The sequence below is a fragment of the Ascaphus truei genome, unplaced genomic scaffold (assembly GCF_040206685.1).
Source record: "Ascaphus truei isolate aAscTru1 unplaced genomic scaffold, aAscTru1.hap1 HAP1_SCAFFOLD_152, whole genome shotgun sequence".
Lineage (NCBI taxonomy): Eukaryota > Metazoa > Chordata > Amphibia > Anura > Ascaphidae > Ascaphus > Ascaphus truei.
In genome coordinates this window covers 318,294-343,014 of record NW_027454407.1, presented here as the reverse complement: position 1 = coordinate 343,014, position 24,721 = coordinate 318,294, and the positions used below count along the sequence as shown (strand labels likewise).

General features: G+C 53.0%; 1 long non-coding RNA gene across 1 annotated transcript; it reads right to left on the bottom strand.

Moving 5' to 3' along the window:
- Positions 1–680: 680 nt before the first annotated feature.
- Positions 681–24,721, bottom strand: LOC142476232 (uncharacterized). Its single transcript, XR_012791460.1, has 4 exons — positions 24,610–24,721; positions 14,274–14,339; positions 12,804–12,869; positions 681–1,738 (listed from the first exon to the last, which is right to left on the bottom strand). It is a non-coding gene; the product is annotated as an uncharacterized LOC142476232 (long non-coding RNA).

Here is a 24,721-nt window from a genome sequence, read left to right as displayed (position 1 = left end):
CCACTGCCCCCCCCCTCCTGTCCACTGCCCCCCCCTCCTGTCCACTGCCCCCCCCCTCCTGTCCACTGCCCCCCCCCTCCTGTCCACTGCCCCCCCCCTCCTGTCCACTGCCCCCCCCCTCCTGTCCACTGCCCCCCCCTCCTGTCCACTGCCCCCCCCCTCCTGTCCACTGCAGGAAATGCAGGGGGAGGAATCCATGCCTTTGAGGCGCCCTCCCTTTGACGCCCCCCCCTCCCTTTGACGCCCCCCCCCTCCCTTTGACGCCCCCCCCCTCCCTTTGACGCCCCCCCCTCCCTTTGACGCCCCCCCCTCCCTTTGACGCCCCCCTCCCTTTGACGCCCCCCCCCCTCCCTTTGACGCCCCCCCCCTCCCTTTGACGCCCCCCCCCTCCCTTTGACGCCCCCCCCCCTCCCTTTGACGCCCCCCCCCTCCCTTGACGCCCCCCCCTGCCTTTGACGCCCCGCGCGCACACACTGACTGACTGCCGCACGCACGCACACACTGACTGACGCGCACACAAAGCCTGACTGACGCACGCACACACTGACTGAGGCACACACTGACTGTGTGTGCGTCAGTCAGTCTGTGTGTGTTTGTGTTTCTGCCTCAGACTCACTGACGCGCGAGCAAACACACAGTGACTGACGCACACACGCTACATGAAGCTGTAAAGGAGGGAGGGAGGGGGGGGGACTGGATTGATGTGAATGGGGGACAAACAGAGAGAGGGGGGAGGAGAGAGAGGAACGGGAACATTACATCCCGGGCAACGCCGGGTCTCTCAGCTAGTACATTATAAAAACTACATTTTAAAAAATACTTAGAGATGATCATTGTATTTGTCCTTAGAAGCATTTTAAGTTTAATAAAAAACGGTGGAAATTGGAATTTGATTGGGGTATTTGTGTGATTTGGAATCTTTTAGTTCCTCCGTGTGCAGTATTTTTAAAACCATTCTCTGTTGGTTAAAATCTTTACATATGTAATACAATAGTGCCACCATGTGGCTGGATGTGAAAATTACCTCAACACTGTCATAACCTAATGGTAAAAGTTAAGCAATCTTGGTAGTGTGGCACACATCCCTTTAAAGTAACTTAAAAATGTGCCAGAGTGTATTACAGCAAAAAATATATTTATGTGACAAAAGTTATAACGAATTACATATTTGACGGAAAAAATATAATATTATTATTATCAAGATGGTTAAAAAACCTTACTGTTTATAGCCACTACATCTGACATAAGGGTAGAACAACCTAGGCACCCAAAATCTTGGTTTCCTCATTCAGCTATCTAAAATGTACCACTCAATATCTCCGTGTTAGTTAAAAGATATTTCAAATGCTGCCACCAAGTGGCCGCATATCGAAATTGCTACTTCAAAACCCTAATATTATCTCTACCACACTGTGGATAGTGCGGTATTCAGTTAAGTGTAGAGTCATTGTTTAAAATATATTGCAAAAGTATATTCCAGCGGATGACGAGAGTATATCAAATATGCATGAGCATGGGTTTACACAGACATTTGATATTAGAAAAATACTTGTATAGGTGATTTCGACGCGGAGCTCTCATGTGGTGAAAAAGTTCAAAATGTTCAAAACGTATAGTCCAGATTCTTCATAACTCCTTTCTAACTTCAATTCATGTTGCAGAGGTTGTCGCGATGGTATGCATCATTTCTGGTCCTCAAGGGTTGGTTCGAGGTAGATTCATATTTGGGACGTGCGCCCTATTGGAGATTGGAGAGGAAGTGGATCAGTGTGTGTTAAAACAAAGAGGTAGATGTAAATGAAATTTAATAAAATAAAATAGTAGATGTTATAGAATAGTAGATGTTTATAAAATATTAAAAAATAAAAGTTGTTTAAAAATTGTTTACAAATGGGGGATTTGGAGCAGATTGATGGGTGTTCAGAGAAAGGCTGCAATGTCTATCTCTACATTGAGGCCTGTGGGTACCAGGCTTTTCAATTTGTAGATCCAAAACGTTTCTTTTCTTGATAGAGATGTCAGTCTGTCGCCTCCCCTCCAATGTGGGGGGACTACTTCAATGCCCCTAAATTCAAGGCCCGACGGATCTCCTTGGTGATGTAGTGCGAAATGCTTAGAGACACTATGTGTCATTAGTTTCCGTCTGATATTCCCTTATATTCCCGTATATTCGTTTAGTGTGAGAGTCCTTTTTTGTGTTTGCTTCAGTACATCACATACTGTTTAGTTCGTTGTGTTATCGTGTCATATTGTTTTATACCTTTTAAGCACCACAACATGTATGCATAGTGTATGCACATGTCTTCACTGTTAACCCATTAAAGACCTTTTAATTCATTTTGACTTTTGGTTTGCACATTTCTTTTTGGTCATTTGGGATACGGGGAGAGGAGACACTCACACACCACACCCATCGGGGGACAACTCTGCTGAAACAACAGGACACCATCCATACAGGACATTACCCTCTGAGGGCAAGGACTCACATCAGGCCGTGTGAGTTTAATGTATATCTGAGACTCCAGTATATGAGTCTGTATTTACCCACACCAGTCAGCGTTGAGGGAGAGACACCACACAAGCCCGTGTGAGTCACTGGATCCATATATTCTATGTATTCTGTGATTAGTTAGTGGGAACCCACCATCCATCCCACCACCGTCCACTCCTACCCCACCCCCCTACTCCCCCTTCCCACTCCCCCCCTCCCCTTTTTTTCCCCCCAATCCCCCAATGTGGACATGATACACTAATATCGTGTTTTATTCTTTTATTCTTGTCTTAATACTGCATCCGGATCCACTATATCCGTGAGGTCCACGAGGTTCGCGCTGACCATCTTCACACCACTACTGCCACGCTGAGAAGGACACGGGATTCCCTTCTCCAAGGTCAAGCAGCAACCACAAAATCAACTAAAAGGGCCAGTATATGTTTTTCTACACACCCTTTTGCACCACAAACACCAAAATCATATTTTATATTTTATCATTTTTTAACAGAGTAAGGCGTTACAACAACTTTTTAAGCCACAAAATTTAGGGAGCGCCCCAGTCCAAATAACCTCCAGACTTCTCTAATCCCATCCTGGTGGCAGCACCCCACATTAGAAATCTCAACATGGAAGTAGCAACCATAGAGATAGAAGATATGGTCGAAATCAAGGGGAGTGTTTTCACAAAAAGAATTTTTAGAAGTAACAACATAGAGAACAAAATGAGAGAAATTGAGTCAGCGGAAATGGGAGACTTAGAAACAATAAATAATGAATTCGATAAACTAGAGAATTTACTTAAGAAGGAGACCAAAAAGGTCTGGGACAAAGTCTACCTAGAAAAATACATTGACATCAAACGTATTCCTAGGGGTTTACGGTTTGATAAAAAATCATCCTTTGAATTAGCAGATGTAGAATACAATGTACAATGGGAGGAAGCTATGGATGCCTGTTCATTCACTTTAATGAAACTTATCATTAAACACCATACAAAGACACTAATAGAAATTGACCGAGAAGTCACACTAATTCAGAAAAGATTAGAAACCTCTATAGATAATCCCACCTTCATAAGTAGGGACAGAAAACTAGCGGATGAAATAGACGCCATAGAAAAAAACCTGATAGAGTCAAAGAACAAAAAATTCAGACGAGACGAGGAAGATTATGTAGTGGGGTCAAACCCCAAATGGCAACGGATCTCACTAGTCCCACCTAGCACCCCAAGGGATAGGAAAATGTTCGAATATAGGAGTAGAGAAGATAGTAATAAAAACCAGAATTCAAGATCCAACACATTAAGCTATCCAACGAATCCAGAGAGGCATAAGAACTATCCCAAATATGAAAACAATAAGAATGTATCATTTAATAAAGAGGCTAGACAAATTCCACCAAGAAGGCAGGAGGCGGGTGCCCTAGAAACCCCTAGAGAGAATAAAGAAACTAAAACGCACACTATTGAAGACACAGGAAGCCACAAAAGGGACGAGGCAAAGAAAAATGATAGAGACAGAGAAGAACATTGGCAGGACAATAAATACTATTCTAAAGCAAAAGAGTATCACGAAAGGTATCACACTGCTAAGCCAACAACATATAACTACAGAACTAGATCACCACTTGAACGCCGTGATAACAGGTATGAGAAAGAAAGGAGCAGAGATAGGGACCACAGATCACCTTACAAACACTATGGGTCAAATCGGGAATACAGAGAGAGACGCTATGAGAGAGAAGAAAGCCAAAGGAGACACTACCGGTCACCCCACAAACAATATAGGGACCAGAGCCCAAGACGGGAACGCAAATCACCTTACAGGGAACAGAGGCAAACATACAGAGAAAGACATGATAAGGAGCAAGGTCACGTGAGAGAACAACGATCACCCAGACCACATACAGGTCATTTTTTAGAACAGGCCCAAGTAGCAAAACCACCACCAATAGCCACCCAGAATCGCACTCTAGTGGTAGAAGAACAGAAAGAAATAGAAACACCAAACACAAAACTCAGAAAAAGACCACACGAGGAAAGCGGGGAGGAAGAAGGACACAGGAAAAGAGCAGCGATGTAAACAATACTGTATATTTAATCTAAGTAAAAAAGAACTCAACATAGATGAATGTAAGCTTATAAAAAAGGGGCTGAATTTCGCGCCAGTTGCTAAGGCGAATAGTTTTAATCTGTATATAGACGCACACAAATACATCAGACAGCTTACGCTTAAAAAAAAAATTCTTTCCAAAGACGCACAAACTAGGGAGATAGTAAGTAATGATACGAACATAAACATAGAGAGTGATTTTAAACATTCAAATCTTAAAAACAAGTCCAAATTCTATCCTAGCTGGGCAAAAGGCCATAATCTAGAAGTGTTCCACCAAAAAATCCAGGAAGACTTTGACAAACTGACCTCAGGTACGACAAAGATAACGAAGAACAATTTAACACTAAAAGAGAAAATCGCTTTGCAAAACTTAGAGAAAGATAAGGATATCATATTCAAACAAGCAGACAAAGGGGGGGGGGTTGTCATTATGGACACTGAATATTATAAGGGAGAAGCAGAGAGGATATTATCTGACGACATCACCTATGCACGTCTTAAGACGAATCCGCATAAAGAATTCTGTATAGAATTCCTCACCCTACTAGACAAAGGCAGTACAACAGGAGTCCTAAATGAAAAAAATACGACTATTTAAATATAAAATTCCCAGTTATGCCGATATTTTATTTTTTACCCAAAATACATAAGGATATTAAAGCACCACCAGGGAGACCCATCATCTCTGGGATAGGCTCACTCACGTCGCGACTATCGGAATATATAGATGGTTTTCTACAACCATATGTTGCGGAGATGCGGTCCTATCTAAGAGATACCACGCAAATTCTTAATGTATTAGAACAGGTAATTTGGCAAGATGACTACAAAATCTGCACTTGTGATGTAACTTCATTATACACATCCATAAAACACGACGATGGAATTGAAGCCATCAATAGGACATTAACAAAAGACCCAACTGTTAAAATAGAACAAAGACGCTTCATTTTAGAAAGTATCAATTTTATTCTGAAGCATAACCTTTTTAAATTTGATGGAACATATTTCCTACAAAAATGTGGCACAGCGATGAGTACGAAATTCGCACCAAGTTATGCCAATCTGTTCATGGGAGACTGATACCATCTGGTCAGAGCATGAATTTGGTGCGGATCTCGTGCTATGGCGAAGATACATCGATGATGTGTTTTTCATCTGGAAAGGTAGTAGTGAAAACTTGAACCATTTCTTAAACTATATTAATACTAATGAGAGGAACTTGGCTTTTACAACTTGCATAGGAAATAACACGGTAGACTTCTTAGACCTTACTATTTACATAGAAGACACCAAACTAAAGACTAAAACTTTCTTCAAAAAAGTGGACTGTAACAACTACCTACTTAACACTAGCTGCCACCACAAAAAATGGTTAAAGAACATACCCCCAGGACAGTTTCGTCGAATTAGGAGAAACTGTAGCGATGACCATATTTATAGGGAACAATCCAATATTCTTAAGAAGCGTTTCATTGCTAAAAACTATGATAACGATAAGATGGATATAGCAATAAGAGAAAAGTAGGGGAGCTCGAACGTAGTGAAATCCTTAAAACTAATCCACCTAAGCCCAAAGAAGAGTTCAGCATCGCTTTCTTAACACAGTTTAGTCAGGATGCAGGAAGCATACAACAGATCCTGAATAAACACTGGCATCTCCTACAGGGAGACCCCACCCTGAAAGAGTACCTCCCAGAAAAACCGAAAGTCATCTATAAAAGGGCAGATAACATCAAAAGAAAGTTAGCACCAAGCCTCTTTAGAATGGAGAATAGAACAACAGGCCAGGACTCAAACTGGCTACAAACAGCCAAAGGTTTCCATAGATGTAATACATGCAAAGCATGCAAACAGGGAAGTAAGGAAAAAATTCAGTTCAGCTCTAATACAACAGGAGAACAGTTCAAAACCGGCAGCTTCATTAATTGCAAATCAGAATTCGTAGTCTACCTTTTAAACTGCCCCTGTGGACTCTAATATGTAGGGCGCACCAGTCGACCCCTGCGGGTGCGTATTTTGGAACACCTAGGGAATATCAGACGGAAACTAATGACACATAGTGTCTCTAAGCATTTCGCACTACATCACCAAGGAGATCCGTCGGGCCTTGAATTTAGGGGCATTGAAGTAGTCCCCCCACATTGGAGGGGAGGCGACAGACTGACATCTCTATCAAGAAAAGAAACGTTTTGGATCTACAAATTGAAAAGCCTGGTACCCACAGGCCTCAATGTAGAGATAGACATTGCAGCCTTTCTCTGAACACCCATCAATCTGCTCCAAATCCCCCATTTTTAAACAATTTTTAAACAACTTTTATTTTTTAATATTTTATAAACATCTACTATTCTATAACATCTACTATTTTATTTTATTAAATTTCATTTACATCTACCTCTTTGTTTTAACACACACTGATCCACTTCCTCTCCAATCTCCAATAGGGCGCACGTCCCAAATATGAATCTACCTCGAACCAACCCTTGAGGACCAGAAATGATGCATACCATCGCGACAACCTCTGCAACATGAATTGAAGTTAGAAAGGAGTTATGAAGAATCTGGACTATACGTTTTGAACATTTTCACCACATGAGAGCTCCGCGTCGAAATCACCTATACAAGTATTTTTCTAATATCAAATGTCTGTGTAAACCCATGCTCATGCATATTTGATATACTCTCGTCATCCGCTGGAATATACTTTTGCAATATATTTTAAACAATGACTCTACACTTAACTGAATACCGCACTATCCACAGTGTGGTAGAGATAATATTAGGGTTTTGAAGTAGCAATTTCGATATGCGGCCACTTGGTGGCAGCATTGTATTACAAATGAAATATCTTTTAACTAACACGGAGATATTGAGTGGTACATTTTAGATAGCTGAATGAGGAAACCAAGATTTTGGGTGCCTAGGTTGTTCTACCCTTATGTCAGATGTAGTGGCTATAAACAGTAAGGTTTTTTAACCATCTTGATAATAATAATATTATATTTTTTCCGTCAAATATGTAATTCGTTATAACTTTTGTCACATAAATATATTTTTTGCTGTAATACACTCTGGCACATTTTTAAGTTACTTTAAAGGGATGTGTGCCACACTACCAAGATTGCTTAACTTTTACCATTAGGTTATGACAGTGTTGAGGTAATTTTCACATCCAGCCACATGGTGGCACTATTGTATTACATATGTAAAGATTTTAACCAACAGAGAATGGTTTTAAAAATACTGCACACGGAGGAACTAAAAGATTCCAAATCACACAAATACCCCAATCAAATTCCAATTTCCACCGTTTTTTATTAAACTTAAAATGCTTCTAAGGACAAATACAATGATCATCTCTAAGTATTTTTTAAAATGTAGTTTTTATAATGTATTGATTTATTTTAATATATGCTTATCTAATTTTAATATATGCTTATCTAACCCATTATTTATATTTACAGGCACATCTCACTATCCCTGACATTAGGGGCTACCAAAGGTAGCTCCTATAAAGAGATATAACCGTCTAAATTTAAACCATGCCCTTAATCCAGGTGTTTCTCCAATTAAACTAATGGGGGCACCTATAAATGCAGCACACAATGAGCATCCGGCAGGAACCTGACGAAGCTTATTGCGAAACGCGTAGTTCCCTGCCGGAGCTCATTGACAGAGGGACCCAGCACACTGCAGGACATCCGGTTCAGATCCCCCTTTCCGGTTCCGCTGCCGGACGCGCCAGTTGGAGCAAAAAACGGAGGAGGAGATCGTGCAGGAGTGCTCTGAGCGGATGATGCTGGGCAAGTGATTTTGTATATTCGTTTAGTGTGAGAGTCCTTTTTTGTGTTTGCTTCAGTACATCACATACTGTTTAGTTCATTGTGTTATCGTGTCATATATTGTTTTATACCTTTTAAGCACCACAACATGTATGCATAGTGTATGCACATGTCTTCACTGTTAACCCATTAAAGACCTTTTAATTCATTTTGACTTTTGGTTTGCACATTGCTTTTTGGTCATTTGGGATACGGGGAGAGGAGACACTCACACACCACACCCATCGGGGGACAACTCTGCTGAAACAACAGGACACCATCCATACAGGACATTACCCTCTGAGGGCAAGGACTCACATCAGGCCGTGTGAGTTTAATGTATATCTGAGACTCCAGTATATGAGTCTGTATTTACCCACACCAGTCAGCGTTGAGGGAGAGACACCACACAAGCCCGTGTGAGTCACTGGATCCATATATTCTATGTATTCTGTGATTAGTTAGTGGGAACCCACCATCCATCCCACCACCGTCCACTCCTACCCCACCCCCCTACTCCCCCTTCCCACTCCCCCCCTCCCCTTTTTTTTCCCCCAATCCCCCAATGTGGACATGATACACTAATATCGTGTTTTATTCTTTTATTCTTGTCTTAATACTGCATCCGGATTCACTATATCCGTGAGGTCCACGAGGTTCGCGCTGACCATCTTCACACCACTACTGCCACGCTGAGAAGGACACGGGATTCCCTTCTCCAAGGTCAAGCAGCAACCACAAAATCAACTAAAAGGGCCAGTATATGTTTTTCTACACACCCTTTTGCACCACAAACACCAAAATCATATTTTATATTTTATCATTTTTTAACAGAGTAAGGCGTTACAACAACTTTTTAAGCCACAAAATTTAGGGAGCGCCCCAGTCCAAATAACCTCCGTGACGGGGTGACTGACTGGGGTGACACACACACACACACTCTCTCCCATGCATGCATGCACACACATACACACACTCTCCCATGCATGCACATGCACATGCGCGCACACACACACACACACACACACACACACACACACACACACACACACACACACACACACACACACACACACACACACACACACACACACACACACACACACACACACACACGACAGGGGGTAGAAGAGGAAAGGCCGCACGACCGAGCACCACCACTGACCCGCTCGCTTCCCCCCCCCCCCCCCGCGACCATCTCCCGCCCTGCGCGGACAGCCACGGGACAGTGGAGAAGCGGAGACAAAGTAGGTAAGGGGGGAAAACCCCCGCTACCATCTCCAGCCCCGCGCGGGGATCAGGCGAAGCGGCGCGGGAAGCCGGGGTAAGCGGGGAACACCCCCACTACCATCACCCGCCCCCCAAGGGTATCGCGGGAAGCCGGGGTAAGTGGGGAAGCCCCCCACTACCATCACCCGCCCCCCAAGGGTATCGCGGGGAACATCCCCACTACCATCACCAGCCCCGCGCGGGTATCGCGGGAAGCCGGGGAACACCCACTACCATCACCCAGGGATCGGGGGAGGCCGGGGGGGGGGGGGGGGGGAGAAGGGGGGGACACCTCTGCCCCGCGCGGGAAGCTGGGGTAAGCGGGGGCTGGGGAGAGAAGGGGGAACACCCACGCTACCATATCCAGCCACGCGCGGGTATCGGGGGTTGGGGGGAGAAAGGGGGAACTGCAGGAGGCAGGGAAGGAGCAGAGGGGATGGAGGATTGGAGAGTACTTACGCTCGTACTCTCCAACAGATCTCCGGCCAGAAAAAATGGCCATACGTTGGGGGCCGGCTCATATAGAGCCTGGCCGCGCGCCCACAAAGCCTGGGAGCGCGCGCCAATCAGCAGTCAGGTAGGGGGAGTTTTTTTTTTTTTTTTTGTTTCAGGCAGCTAGAGCGGGAAAATTTCAGCGCGAGCAGGGAAATTTAAAAAAATAAACACGTGTGCTGCTTGGGCCAATATTTACTCGCCCAGGGGTTAAATCCACCCGCCCCGGGCGTGTAAATGTATAGGATTGTCGAACACTGTATATATATATATATATGTGTGTGTGCGTGTGCGTGTGCGTGTGTGTGTGCTTGTGTGTGTGTGTATGTGTGTGTGTGTATGTGTGTGTGCGTTTGTGTGTGTGTATGAGCAGAGCAGTGACGTCACCAGCTCCCCAAGCAGGAGCGCCGGGTGTCCTGGCTATTTCGCAAGCTCACGCGGGGAGTGCTGCGGGCAAGTTGAGCGCGCTTCAAAGTCTCTTTTTTTTCCACTCTTTCGCCAGCACACATAGTTTTTATTCTTGACAGTATTAGATTTTCACTTACGCACAATTATTTTTTCTTTGACCAGCAGTATTATCTCCAAACACGTGGGACAGCTATGGGGACATCCTTTGCCCCCTCCTACGCCAACTTGTTCATGGGTTGGTGGGAGATGTCCCACGTGTTTGGAGATTCCAATCCCTTCAGGCGTCATGTGGTGTTTTACAAACGCTACATTGACGACCTGATTTTGATCTGGAGTGGTGGGGAGGAAGACCTTTTGAGGTTCTTTGAATACCTGGCAGACAATACTCTCAACTTGAAATTTACTCACACATATAATAAAAACCACATTTACTTTCTAGATTTAAATTTATATGTGGATATGGAGTATAATATTCAATCAGACATCTATAGAAAGGAGAATGCCAGGAACTCATTACTTCATTATAACAGTTGTCACGCACGCCCTCTGGTTAAGGGCATTCCAAAGGGGCAGTTCCTGCGATTACGCCGTAACTGCTCCACATTGGAGGCCTTTATCCACAGGGCGAAAGAGATGAGGAGGAGGTTCCTGTCGAGGGGATACGATGGTGCAGACCTTGATCAGGCATATCAGCATGCACTGAATATGGATAGGAATACCCTCACCAACATAGCAGCCAACAGTACCCAGATAGATACACAGGCCGAGAACACAGAAGCGCCATTCTTTATTACAAACTATAGCGAACAAGCAAACTCAATTAAAACCATCATACGCAAACATTGGGCCACACTTTCACTAGACCCTTTACTAAATAAAATGGCATGTGTGGGACCCAAAATAGTGTTCCGTAGAGCAGCTACGCTAGGGAATCTTCTGTCACCCAATTTGCTGAAAACTACTAATACTAACCAGAATAAACTGTCTTTCTTTCCAAAATTGATTGGATCATTTAAATGTGGGCACTGTAAGATTTGTCCCAAAATGAAGAAAGTTAAACATTTCACTGATAAACTTGAAACACGGAAATATCAGATAAAAACCTTTATGTCATGTCAGACCAATTATGTCATATACTTGTTACAATGCGGATGTAAAAAACAGTATGTGGGGCTTACCAGTAGAGCCTTAAAAATTCGCATTCTAGAACACGTAAGGCTCATCAAGAATTCAGACATGACACATCCGGTCCCAATCCACTTTAACAACTGTCCATTGGGTTCTGTGGACAATTTCAGTTGTTGCGCTATAGAACATGTAGTCCTCCCCCCTCGGGGAGGGGATAGAATCAAGCTCCCACACCAAAGGGAGGCGCACTGGATCCACACATTAAAAACATTACAACCCAGTGGACTTAATGTGGATTGGGATCTACGATGTTTTCTTTAAGAGATATATAAGAGTGTTATACGTGGAATGCAGATATGTACATATTATGGTCTTCTTTAGAACAGAACGTCTATTGTGTATTTCTGATTTATTCTCTGCACTGTCCCTCCCTTAGCCTTTCCCCCTCCCCTCCCCCCTCCCCCCTCCCTTTCCCTCCCTCACACTTCTCATCCCCCCCCCCTTCCATACCTCCCCCCCTCCTCTTTTCCCCCCCTTCTCTCCCCCCCCCCCTTTTACCCTTGTTTCTCTCCCTTTCCCACCTACCTTCCCTTGATTCACTGGAACGGGGTCTGCTTAATAGCGTTTTGGCGCCAAGTGGGTGGGGGCGAATGTCAGTGTTACATAAATGTCTGTCTGTTATATTTGTGTAACACTGAGGGGCGATGAGACGGAAGGGCTGCCGCCCGGAAACGTTATTTGTTCCTTTCTGTCTGTAAATATACACTACGGCACGTAATATAGTGGGCGCGCTTGCTCCAGCGTGCGCGCGTGGCACTTATATATGGCTGTGGTTAGCCAGCCGTTCTATACTAGGGACGCACTAAGTGATGAGTAAAACACTTTCCCGCAGCTCCTGCGCTGACTCGCTTGCTACATACAGTTGCTTGCTTGCTGGATAGCGCAGTTGTGGGGATAATAATGCCGCGGCCGTGGGTTTGATCCCCACACCGGCCATTCTGCAGCTTTCTTTGCATTTGTTCTGTGTTTTATAAAAGGTTACGAGGATGTAAAAGTTTAAATTGATAAACATACCATGAATCGCTCCCTAGAGTCGTCTCAATCAGCGCTGCTCCCTTCCCCCGTTACCACACGAGAACGCTGGGAAATTAAGGGATTTATCTCAGTATAGTGAAATATTAGGAACATTTTGTATGGAGCAGAATAATTAGCACAGGGAAAATAACAGGAAAATAAAGCCCATCATAAGCACAATTTTTCAAATATTTAATCTACATTCTTAGGCCACGCATATAGTACTGGCGACGTCGCCCGAAAACAGAAGCATTGCCGCCGCGTGCACTTATAGTGCCCGCTACGGCGACAAAGCGACATCGCCGTTGCGGAAACTGGTAGCCGGCAAAATTAGATTTTTCAAGGGCCGTCACGTCACTTGAACAAATCAAATTGCCGGAATCCCGCACTGCCACCGCCCGGCGAAACATATCTTTCGCCGGTGGCGACGGCGTCGTCACCCGTCGTGTCGCCATCGACGGCACTATAGGCACAGCCTTAATCATTTTTTCTCTCCCTTACTGAGCCTCTCTCTCCCCCTCACTGAGCCTCTCTCTCCCCATCACTATGCCTCTCTCCCCCTCACTGAGCCTCTCTCTCCCCATCACTGTGCCTCTCCCGCTCCCCCCTCCTGTCCACTGTCCGTCCCCCCCTCCTCTCCACTGCCCCCCCCCCCTCATAGCTGGAAATTTAGCTCACGTGCAACGCCGGGTCCACACACACACACACACACACACACACACACACACACGACATTATTTATTCAGTTCTTATCCCTTAACCAGCTTCTTCACTAGTAGTTTGGTTCCAGTTCTTATATTTCTCATTATGGGCTTTTAAATGTTTGTTACATTGTATATATAAATGTGCGCTAGCGTCCTTTGTTGCCATGGTAACAAGCATGATACACCTGTGGTCCCGTGGCAACGACGCTCGTTATGAGGGGCAGACCTTGCCGTGACACGTGATGTCACAACCCGGAAGCACCGGCAACCAGACACGCGTGGTCTTACCGGCTAATTTGAGACCTCCACACACCTGGAACGGGGTCTGCTTAATGGCGTTTTGGCGCCAAGTGGGTGGGGGCGAATGTCAGTGTTACATAAATGTCTGTCTGTTATATTTGTGTAACACTGAGGGGCGATCAGACGGAAGGGCTGCCGCCCGGAAACGTTATTTGTTCCTTTCTGTCTGTAAATATACACTACGGCACGTAATATAGTGGGCGCGCTTGCTCCGGCGTGCGCGCGTGGCACTTATATATGGCTGTGGTTAGCCAGCCGTTCTATACTAGGTAAAACACTTTCCCGCAGCTCCTGCGCTGACTCGCTTGCTACATACAGTTGCTTGCTGGATAGCGCAGTTGTGGGGATAATAATGCCGCGGCCGTGGGTTTGATCCCCACACCGGCCATTCTGCAGCTTTCTTTGCATTTGTTCTGTGTTTTATAAAAGGTTACGAGGATGTAAAAGTTTAAATTGATAAACATACCATGAATCGCTCCCTAGAGTCGTCTCAATCAGCGCTGCTTCCTTCCCCCGTTACCACACGAGAACGCTGGGAAATTAAGGGATTTATCTCAGTATAGTGAAATATTAGGAACATTTTGTATGGAGTAGAATAATTAGCACAGGGAAAATAACAGGAAAATAAAGCCCATCATAAGCACAATTTTTCAAATATTTAATCTACATTCTTAGGCCGCGCATATAGTACTGGCGACGTCGCCCGAAAACAGAAGCATTGCCGCAACGTGCACTTATAGTGCCCGCTACGGCGACAAAGCGACGTCGCCGTTGCGGAAACTGGTAGCCAGCAAAATTAGATTTTTCAAGGGCCGTCACGTCACTTGAACAAATCAAATTGCCGGAATCCCGCACTGCCGCCGCCCGGCGAAACATAACTTTTGCCGGTGGCGACGGCGTCGTCACCCGTCGTGTCGCCATCGACGGCACTATAGGAACAGCCTTAATCATTTCTTCTCTCCCTTACTGTGCCTCTCTCCCCCTCACTGTGCCTCTCTCTCCCCATCACTGTGCCTCTCTCTCCCCATCACTGTGCCTCTCTCTCCCCATCACTGTGCCTCTCTCTCCCCATCACTGTGCCTCTCCCGCTCGCCTCACTGTGCCTCTCCCCCTCCCCTCACTGTGCCTCCCCCCGTCCCCTCACTGTGCCTCTCCCATCCCTCTCCCCCTCCCCTCACTGTGCCTCTTTTTCCCCCTCCCCTCACTGCGCACCTCTTCCCCCTCCCCTCACTGCGCCTCTCTCCCCCTCCCCTCACTGCCTCTATACCCCCTTCCCCCACTCCCCTCACTGTGCCTCTCCCCCTCCCCTTGCTGCGCCTCTCTCCTCCTCCCCTCACTGTGCCTCTCTCCTCCCTCCCCTCACTGTGCCTCTCACCCCTTCCCCTGACTGTGCCTCTATCCCCCCCTCACTGTGCCTCTATCCCCCCCTCACTGTGCCTCTATCCCCCCCTCACTGTGCCTCTATCCCCCCCTCACTGTGCCTCTATCCCCCCCTCACTGTGCCTCTCTCCTCCCTTCCCTCACTGTGCCTCTCTCCTCCCTCCCCTCACCCCCTCCCCTCACTGTGCCTCTCACCCCCCTCCCCTCACTGTGCCTCTCCCCCCCTCACTGTGCCTCTCCCCCCTCCCCTCACTGTGCCTTTCCTCCTTCCCTCACTGTGCCTCTCTCCTCCTTCCCTCAATGTGCCTCTCTCCTCCCCTCCCCTCACTGTGCCTCTCTCCTCCCTTCCCTCACTGAGCCTCTCTCCTCCCTTCCCTCACTGAGCCTCTCTCTCTCCTCCATCCCTCACTGTGCCTCTCCCCCTTTCCTCACTCTCCCCTCCTTTCACTGTGCCTCTCTCCCCCTCACTGTGCCTCTCTCCCCTCACTGTGCCTCGCTCCCCTCTCCCTGTGCCTCTCCCCTCCCCGTGCTTCTCTCCCTCCCCTCACTGTGCCTCTTTCCCCTCCCCTCCCCTCACTGTGCCTCTCTCCCCCTCCTCATTGTGCATTCCTCCCCCCTCCCCTCACTGTGCCTCTCTCTCCCCATTCCCTCACTGTGCCTCTCCCCCCTTTCCTCACTCTCCCCCTCCCCTCACTGTGCCTCTCTCCCTCCCCTCACTGTGCCTCTCTCCCTCCCCTCACTGTGCCTCTCCCCCTCCCCTCACTGTGCCTCTCTCCCTCCCCTCACTGTGCCTCTCTCCCCCTCACTGTGCCTCTCTCCCTCCCCTCACTGTGCCTCTCTCCCCTCACTGTGCCTCTCCCCCTCCCCTCACTGTGCCTCTCCCCCTCCCCTCACTGTGCCTCTCTCCCCTTCCCCTCACTGTGCCTCTCCCCCTCCCCTCACTGTGCCTCTCCCCCCTCCCCTCACTGTACCACTCCCCTCACTGTGCCTCTCCCCCCTCCACTCACTGTGCTTCTCTCCCTTCTCCTCACTGTGCCTCTCTCCGCCCCTCCCCTCACTGTGCCTCTCTCCCCACCTCACTGTGCCTCTCTCCCCCCTCCCCTCACTGTGCCTCTCCCCTCCTCCCCTCACTGTGCCTCTGTCCCCCCGTCCCCTCACTGTGCCTCGCTCCCCCCTCCCCTCACTGTGCCTCTCTACCCCACTCCCCTCACTGTGCCTCTCTCCCCCCTTCCCTCACTGTGCCTCTCCCACCTCCCCTCACTGTGCCTCTCTCCCCTCCTTCCCCACACTGTGCCTCTCCCCCACTCCCCTCACTGTGCCTCTCTCCCCTCCCCTCACTGTGCCCCGCTCCCCTCACTTTGCCTCTCTCCCCCCCTCACTGTGCCTCTCTCCCCCCTCCCCTCACTGTGCCTCTCTCCCCCCCTCACTGTGCCTCCTCCCCCCTCCCCTCACTGCGCCTCTCTCCCCTCTCCCCTCACTGTGCCTCTCTCCCCTCCCCTCACTGTGCCCCGCTCCCCTCACTTTGCCTCTCTCCCCCCCTCACTGTGCCTCTCTCCCCCCTCCCCTCACTGTGCCTCTCTCCCCCCTCACTGTGCCTCCTCCCCCCTCCCCTCACTGTGCCTCTCTCCCCTCTCCCCTCACTGTGCCTCTCTCCCCCACTCCCCTCACTGTGCCTCTCTCCCCCACTCCCCTCACTGTGCCTCTCTCCCCCACTCCCCTCACTGTGCCTCTCTCCCCTCCCCTCACTGTGCCTCTCTCCCCCACTCCCCTCACTGTGCCTCTCTCCCCTCCCCTCACTGTGCCTCTCTCCCCCACTCCCCTCACTGTGCCTCTCTCCCCCACTCCCCTCACTGTGCCTCTCTCCCCCCTCCCCTCACTGTGTCTCTCCCCCCCCCCTCACTGTGCCTCTCTCCCCTCACTGTGCCTCTCCCCCTCCCCTCACTGTGCCTCCCCCCCCCTCACTGTGCCTCTCTCCCCTCACTGTGCCTCTCCCCCTCCCCTCCCCTCACTGTGCCTCTCTCCCCTTCCCCTCACTGTGCCTCTCCCTTCCCCTCACTGTGCCTCTCCCCCCTCCCCTCACTGTGCCTCTCCCCCCTCCCCTCACTGTGCCTCTCCCCCCTCCCCTCACTGTGCCTCTCCCCCCTCCCCTCACTGTGCCTCTCCCCCTCCCTTCACTGTGCTTCTCTCCCTTCTCCTCACTGTGCCTCTCTCCCCTCACTGTGCCTCTCTCCGGCCCTCCCCTCACTGTGCCCCTCTCCCCCCTCCCCTCACTGTGCTTCTCTCCCTTCTCCTCACTGTGCCTCTCTCCCCCCCTCCCTTCACTGTGCCTCTCTCCCCTCCTCCCCTCACTGTGCCTCTGTCCCCATCCCCTCACTGTGCCTCGCTCCCCCCTCCCCTCACTGTGCCTCTCTCCCCCACTCCCCTCACTGTGCCTCTCTCCCCTCCTTCCCCTCACTGTGCCTCTCTCCCCCACTCCCCTCACTGTGCCTCTCTCCCCTCCCCTCACTGTGCCCCGCTCCCCTCACTTTGCCTCTCTCCCCCCCTCACTGTGCCTCCTCCCCCCTCCCCTCACTGTGCCTCTCTCCCCTCTCCCCTCACTGTGCCTCTCTCCCCCACTCCCCTCACTGTGCCTCTCTCCCCTCCCCTCACTGTGCCTCTCTCCCCCACTCCCCTCACTGTGCCTCTCTCCACTCCCTTCACTGTGCCTCTCTCCCCCACTCCCCTCACTGTGCCTCTCTCCCCCCTCCCCTCACTGTGTCTCTCCCCCCCCCTCACTGTGCCTCTCACCCCTCACTGTGCCTCTCCCCCTCCCCTACCCCTCACTGTGCCTCTCTCCCCTTCCCCTCACTGTGCCTCTCTCCCCTTCCCCTCACTGTGCCTCTCTCCCCTTCCCCTCACTGTGCCTCTCTCCCCTTCCCCTCACTGTGCCTCTCTCCCCTTCCCCTCACTGTGCCTCTCCCCCCTTCCCCTCACTGTGCCTCTCCCCCCTCCCCTCACTGTGCCTCTCTCCGGCCCTCCCCTCACTGTGCCTCTCTCCCCCCTCCCCTCACTGTGCTTCTCTCCCTTCTCCTCACTGTGCCTCTCTCCGCCCCTCCTCTCACTGTGCCTCTCTCCCCCCCTCCCTTCACTGTGCCTCTCTCCCCTCCTCCCCTCACTGTGCCTCTGTCCCCATCCCCTCACTGTGCCTCTGTCCCTCCGTCCCCTCACTGTGCCTCGCTCCCCCCTCCCCTCACTGTGCCTCTCTCCCCCACTCCCCTCACTGTGCCTCTCTCCCCCCTCCCCTCACTGTGCCTCTCTCCCCCTTCCCTCACTGTGCCTCTCCCCCCTCCCCTCACTGTGCCTCTCTCCCCTCCTTCCCCACACTGTGCCTCTCCCCCACTCCCCTCACTGTGCCTCTCTCCCCTCCCCTCACTGTGCCCCGCTCCCCTCACTTTGCCTCTCTCCCCCCCTCACTCTGCCTCTCTCCCCCCCCTCACTGTGCCTCTCTCCCCCCTCCCCTCACTGTGCCTCTCCCCCCCTCACTGTGCCTCCTCCCCCCTCCCCTCACTGTGCCTCCTCCCCCCTCCCCTCACTGTGCCTCTCTCCCCTCTCCCCTCACTGTGCCTCTCTCCCCTCCCCTCACTGTGCCCCGCTCCCCTCACTTTGCCTCTCTCCCCCCCTCACTGTGCCTCTCTCCCCCCTCCCCTCACTGTGCCTCACTCCCCCCTCACTGTGCCTCCTCCCCCTCACTGTGCCTCCTCCCCCCTCCCCTCACTGTGCCTCTCTCCCCTTCCCCTCACTGTGCATCTCCCTCCTCCCCTCACTGTGCCTCTCCCCCCTCCCCTCACTGTGCCTCTCTCCCCTCCCCTCACTGTGCCTCTCTCCCCTCACTGTGCCTCTCTCCCCTCACTGTGCCTCTCCCCCCTCCCCTCACTGTGCTTCTCTACCTTCTCCTCACTGTGCCTCTCCAACCTCCCTCACTGTGCCTCTCTCCGCCCCTCCCCTCACTGTGCCTCTCTCCCCCCTCACTGTGCCTCTCTCCCCCCGTCCCCTCACTGTGCCTCTCTCCCCTCCTCCCCTCACTGTGCCTCTGTCCCACCCTCCCCTCACTGTGCCTCGCTCCCCCCTCCCCTCACTGTGCCTCTCTCCCCCACTCCCCTCACTGTGCCTCTCTCCCCCTCCCCTCACTGTGCCTCTTTTTCCCCCTCCCCTCACTGCGCACCTCTTCCCCTCCCCCCACTGCGCCTCTCTCCCCCTCCTCCCACTGCGCCTCTCTCCCCCTCCCCTCACTGCCTCTATACCCCCTTCCCCCAGTCCCCTCACTGTGCCTCTCCCCCCTCCCCTCGCTGCGCCTCTCTCCCCCCTCTCCTCACTGTGCCTCTATCTCCCCCCTCACTGTGCCTCTCTCCCCCCTCCCCTCACTGTGCCTCACCCCCTCCCCTCACTGTGCCTCTCCCTGTCCCCTCACTGTGCCTCTCCCTGTCCCCTCACTGTGCTTCTCCCCCCCTCACTGTGCCTCTCTCCTCCCTCCCCTCACTGTGCCTCTCCTCCTTCCCTCACTGTGCCTCTCTCTCCTCCTTCCCTCAATGTGCCTCTCTCCCCCCCCTCCCCTCACTGTGCCTCTCTCCTCCCTTCCCTCAATCTTCCCTCCTTTCACTGTGCTTCTCCCCCCCCTCACTGTGCCTCTCTCCTCCCTCGCCTCACTGTGCCTCTCCTCCTTCCCTCACTGTGCCTCTCTCTCCTCCTTCCCTCAATGTGCCTCTCTCCCCCCTTCCCTCACTGTGCCTCTATCCCCCCTCACTGTGCCTCTATCCCCCCCTCACTGTGCCTCTATCCCCCCCTCACTGTGCCTCTCTCCTCCCTTCCCTCACTGTGCCTCTCTCCTCCCTCCCCTCACTGTGCCTCTCACCCCCTCCCCTCACTGTGCCTCTCCCTGTCCCCTCACTGTGCTCTCCCCCCTCACTGTGCCTCTCTCCTCCTTCCCTCACTGTGCCTCTCTCTCCTCCTTCCCTCAATGTGCCTCTCTCCTCCCTTCCCTCACTGAGCCTCTCTCTCCTCCATCCCCCACTGTGCCTCTCTCCCCCTCCCCTCACTGTGCCTCTCCACCCTTTCCTAACTCTTCCCTCCTTTCTCTGTGCCTCTCTCCCCCTCACTGTGTCTCTCTCCCCTCTCCCCTCACTGTGCCTCGCTCCCCTCTCCCTGTGCCTCTCCCCTCCCCGTGCCTCTACCCCTCCCCTCCCCGTGCCTCTCCCCCTCCCCTCACTGTGCCTCTTTCCCCTCCCCTCACTGTGCCTCTCTCCCCCTCCTCATTGTGCATTCCTCCCCCCTCCCCTCACTGTGCCTCTCTCTCCCCATTCCCTCACTGTGCCTCTCCCCCCTTTCCTCACTCTCCCCCTCCCCTCACTGTGCCTCTCTCCCTCCCCTCACTGTGCCTCTCCCCCCTCCCCTCACTTTGCCTCTCTCCCCTCCCCTCACTGTGCCTCTCTCCCCTCCCCTCACTGTGCCTCTCTCCCCTTCCCCTCACTGTGCCTCTCCCTCCTCCCCTCACTGTGCCTCTCCCCCCTCCCCTCACTGTGCCTCTCTCCCCTCACTGTGCCTCTCCCCCCTCCCCTCACTGTGCTTCTCTCCCTTCTCCTCACTGTGCCTCTCCCCCCTCCCTCACTGTGCCTCTCCCCCCCTCACTGTGCCTCTCTTTCCCCCCTCTGCTCACTGTGCCTCTCTCCCCTCCTCCCCTCACTGTGCCTATGTACCCCCCTCCCCTCACTGTGCCTCGCTCCCCCCTCCCGTCACTATGCCTCTCTCCCCTCCTCCCCTCACTGTGCCTCTCTCCCCCTCCCCTCACTGTGCCTCTTTTTCCCCCTCCCCTCACTGCGCACCTCTTCCCCTCCCCCCACTGCGCCTCTCTCCCCCTCCTCCCACTGCGCCTCTCTCCCCCTCCCCTCACTGCCTCTATACCCCCTTCCCCCAGTCCCCTCACTGTGCCTCTCCCCCCTCCCCTCGCTGCGCCTCTCTCCCCCCTCTCCTCACTGTGCCTCTATCCCCCCCTCACCTCACTGTGCCTCTCACCCCCTCCCCTCACTGTGCCTCTCCCTGTCCCCTCACTGTGCCTCTCCCTGTCCCCTCACTGTGCTTCTCTCCTCCTTCCCCTCACTGTGCCTCTCCTCCTTCCCTCACTGTGCCTCTCTCTCCTCCTTCCCTCAATGTGCCTCTCTCCCCCCCTCCCCTCACTGTGCCTCTCTCCTCCCTTCCCTCACTCTTCCCTCCTTTCACTGTGCTTCTCCCCCCCCTCACTGTGCCTCTCTCCTCCCTCCCCTCACTGTGCCTCTCCTCCTTCCCTCACTGTGCCTCTCTCTCCTCCTTCCCTCAATGTGCCTCTCTCCCCCCTTCCCTCACTGTGCCTCTATCCCCCCTCACTGTGCCTCTATCCCCCCTCACTGTGCCTCTATCCCCCCTCACTGTGCCTCTATCCCCCCCTCACTGTGCCTCTATCCCCCCCTCACTGTGCCTCTATCCCCCCCTCACTGTGCCTCTCTCCTCCCTTCCCTCACTGTGCCTCTCTCCTCCCTCCCCTCACTGTGCCTCTCACCCCCCTCCCCTCACTGTGCCTCTCCCTGTCCCCTCACTGTGCTCTCCCCCCTCACTGTGCCTCTCTCCTACCTCCCCTCACTGTGCCTCTCCTCCTTCCCTCACTGTGCCTCTCTCTCCTCCTTCCCTCAATGTGCCTCTCTCCTCCCTTCCCTCACTGAGCCTCTCTCTCCTCCATCCCCCACTGTGCCTCTCTCCCCCTCCCCTCACTGTGCCTCTCCACCCTTTCCTAACTCTTCCCTCCTTTCTCTGTGCCTCTCTCCCCCTCACTGTGTCTCTCTCCCCTCTCCCCTCACTGTGCCTCGCTCCCCTCAATATGCCTCGCTTCCCTCTCCCTGTGCCTCTCCCCTCCCCGTGCCTCTACCCCTCCCCTCCCCGTGCCTCTCCCCCTCCCCTCACTGTGCCTCTTTCCCCTCCCCTCCCCTCACTGTGCCTCTCTCCCCCTCCTCATTGTGCATTCCTCCCCCCTCCCCTCACTGTGCCTCTCTCTCCCCATTCCCTCACTGTGCCTCTCCCCCCTTTCCTCACTCTCCCCCTCCCCTCACTGTGCCTCTCTCCCTCCCCTCACTGTGCATCTCCCCCCTCCCCTCACTTTGCCTCTCTCCCCTCCCCTCACTGTGCCTCTCTCCCCTCCCCTCACTGTGCCTCTCTCCCCTTCCCCTCACTGTGCCTCTCCCTCCTCCCCTCACTGTGCCTCTCCCCCCTCCCCTCACTGTGCCTCTCTCCCCTCACTGTGCCTCTCCCCCCTCCCCTCACTGTGCTTCTCTCCCTTCTCCTCACTGTGCCTCTCCCCCCTCCCTCACTGTGCCTCTCCCCCCCTCACTGTGCCTCTCTTTCCCCCCTCTGCTCACTGTGCCTCTCTCCCCTCCTCCCCTCACTGTGCCTATGTACCCCCCTCCCCTCACTGTGCCTCGCTCCCCCCTCCCGTCACTATGCCTCTCTCCCCTCCTCCCCTCACTGTGCCTCTGTACCCCCCTCCCCTCACTGTGCCTCGCTCCCCCCTCCCCTCACTGTGCCTCTCTCCCCCACTCCCCTCACTGTGCCTCTCTCCCCCCTCCCCTCACTGTGCCTCTCTCCCCCCTCCCCTCACTGTGCCTCTCTCCCCCCTCCCCTCACTGTGCCTCTCTCCCCTCCTTCCCCTCACTGTGCCTCTCTCCCCCACTCCCCTCACTGTGTCTCTCTCCCCCACTCCCCTCACTGTGCCTCTCTCCCCTCCCCTCACTGTGCCTCTCTCCCCTCCCCTCACTGTGCCTCTCTCCCCTCCCCTCACTGTGCCTCTCTCCCCTCCCCTCACTGTGCCTCTCTCCCCTCCCCTCACTGTGCCCCTCTCCCCTCACTTTGCCTCTCTCCCCCCCCCCCCTCACTGTGCCTCCTCCCTCCTCCCCTCACTGTGCCTCTCTCCCCTCTCCCCTCACTGTGCCTCTCTCCCCCCTCCCCTCACTGTGCCTCTCTCCCCCCTCCCCTCACTGTGCCTCTCTCCCCCCTCCCCTCACTGTGCCTCTCTCCCCCCTCCCCTCACTGTGTCTCTCTCCCCTCTCCCCTCACTGTGCCTCTCCCCCCCCCCTCACTGTGCCTCTCTCCCCTCACTGTGCCTCTCTCCCCCTCCCCTCCCCTCACTGTGCCTCTCTCCCCCCCCTCCCCTCACTGTACCTCTCTCCCCTCCTCCCCTCACTGTGCCTCTGTACCCCCCTCCCCTCACTGTGCCTCGCTCCCCCTCCCCTCACTGTGCCTCTCCCCCACTCCCCTCACTGTGCCTCTCCCCCCTCCCCTCACTGTGCCTCTCTCCCCCCTCCCCTCACTGTGCCTCTCTCCCCCCTCCCCTCACTGTGCCTCTCTCCCCCCTCCCCTCACTGTGCCTCTCTCCCCTCCTTCCCCTCACTGTGCCTCTCTCCCCCACTCCCCTCACTGTGCCTCTCTCCCCTCCCCTCACTGTGCCCCTCTCCCCTCACTTTGCCTCTCTCCCCCCTCCCCTCACTGTGCCTCTCTCACCCCCCCTCACTGTGCCTCCTCCCCCCTCCCCTCACTGTGCCTCTCTCCCCTCTCCCCTCACTGTGCCTCTCTCCCCCACTCCCCTCACTGTGCCTCTCTCCCTTCCCCTCACTGTGCCTCTCTCCCCCACTCCCCTCACTGTGCCTCTCTCCCCCCTCCCCTCACTGTGCCTCTCTCCCCCCTCCCCTCACTGTGCCTCTCTCCCCCCTCCCCTCACTGTGCCTCTCCCCCTCCTTTCACTGTGTCTCTCTCCCCTCTCCCCTCACTGTGCCTCTCCCCCCCTCACTGTGCCTCTCTCCCTCCCCTCACCTCACTGTGCCTCTCTCCCCTTCCCCTCACTGTGCCTCTCTCCCTTCCCCTCACTGTGCCTCTCCCCCCTCCCCTCATTGTGCCTCTCCCCCCTCCCCTCATTGTGCCTCTCCCCCCTCCCCTCACTGTGCCTCTCTCCCCTCCCCTCACTGTGCTTCTCTCCCTTCTCCTCACTGTGCCTCTCTCCCCTCCCCTCACTGTGCCTCTCTGCGGCCCTCCCCTCACTGTGCCTCTCTCCCCCTCCCCTCACTGTGCCTCTCTCCCCCCCCCCTCACTGTGCCTCTCTCCCCCCCCTCACTGTGCCTCTCTCCCCCCTTCCCTCACTGTGCCTCTATCCCCTCCTCCCCTCACTGTGCCTCTATCCCCTCCTCCCCTCACTGTGCCTCTCTCCCCCTTCCCTACATACAGTTGCTTGCTTGCTGGATAGCGCAGTTGTGGGGATAATAATGCCGCGGCCGTGGGTTTGATCCCCACACCGGCCATTCTGCAGCTTTCTTTGCATTTGTTCTGTGTTTTATAAAAGGTTATGAGGATGTAAAAGTTTAAATTGATAAACATACCATGAATCGCTCCCTAGGGTCGTCTCAATCAGCGCTGCTCCCTTCCCCCGTTACCACACGAGAACGCTGGGAAATTAAGGGATCTATCTCAGTATAGTGAAATATTAGGAAC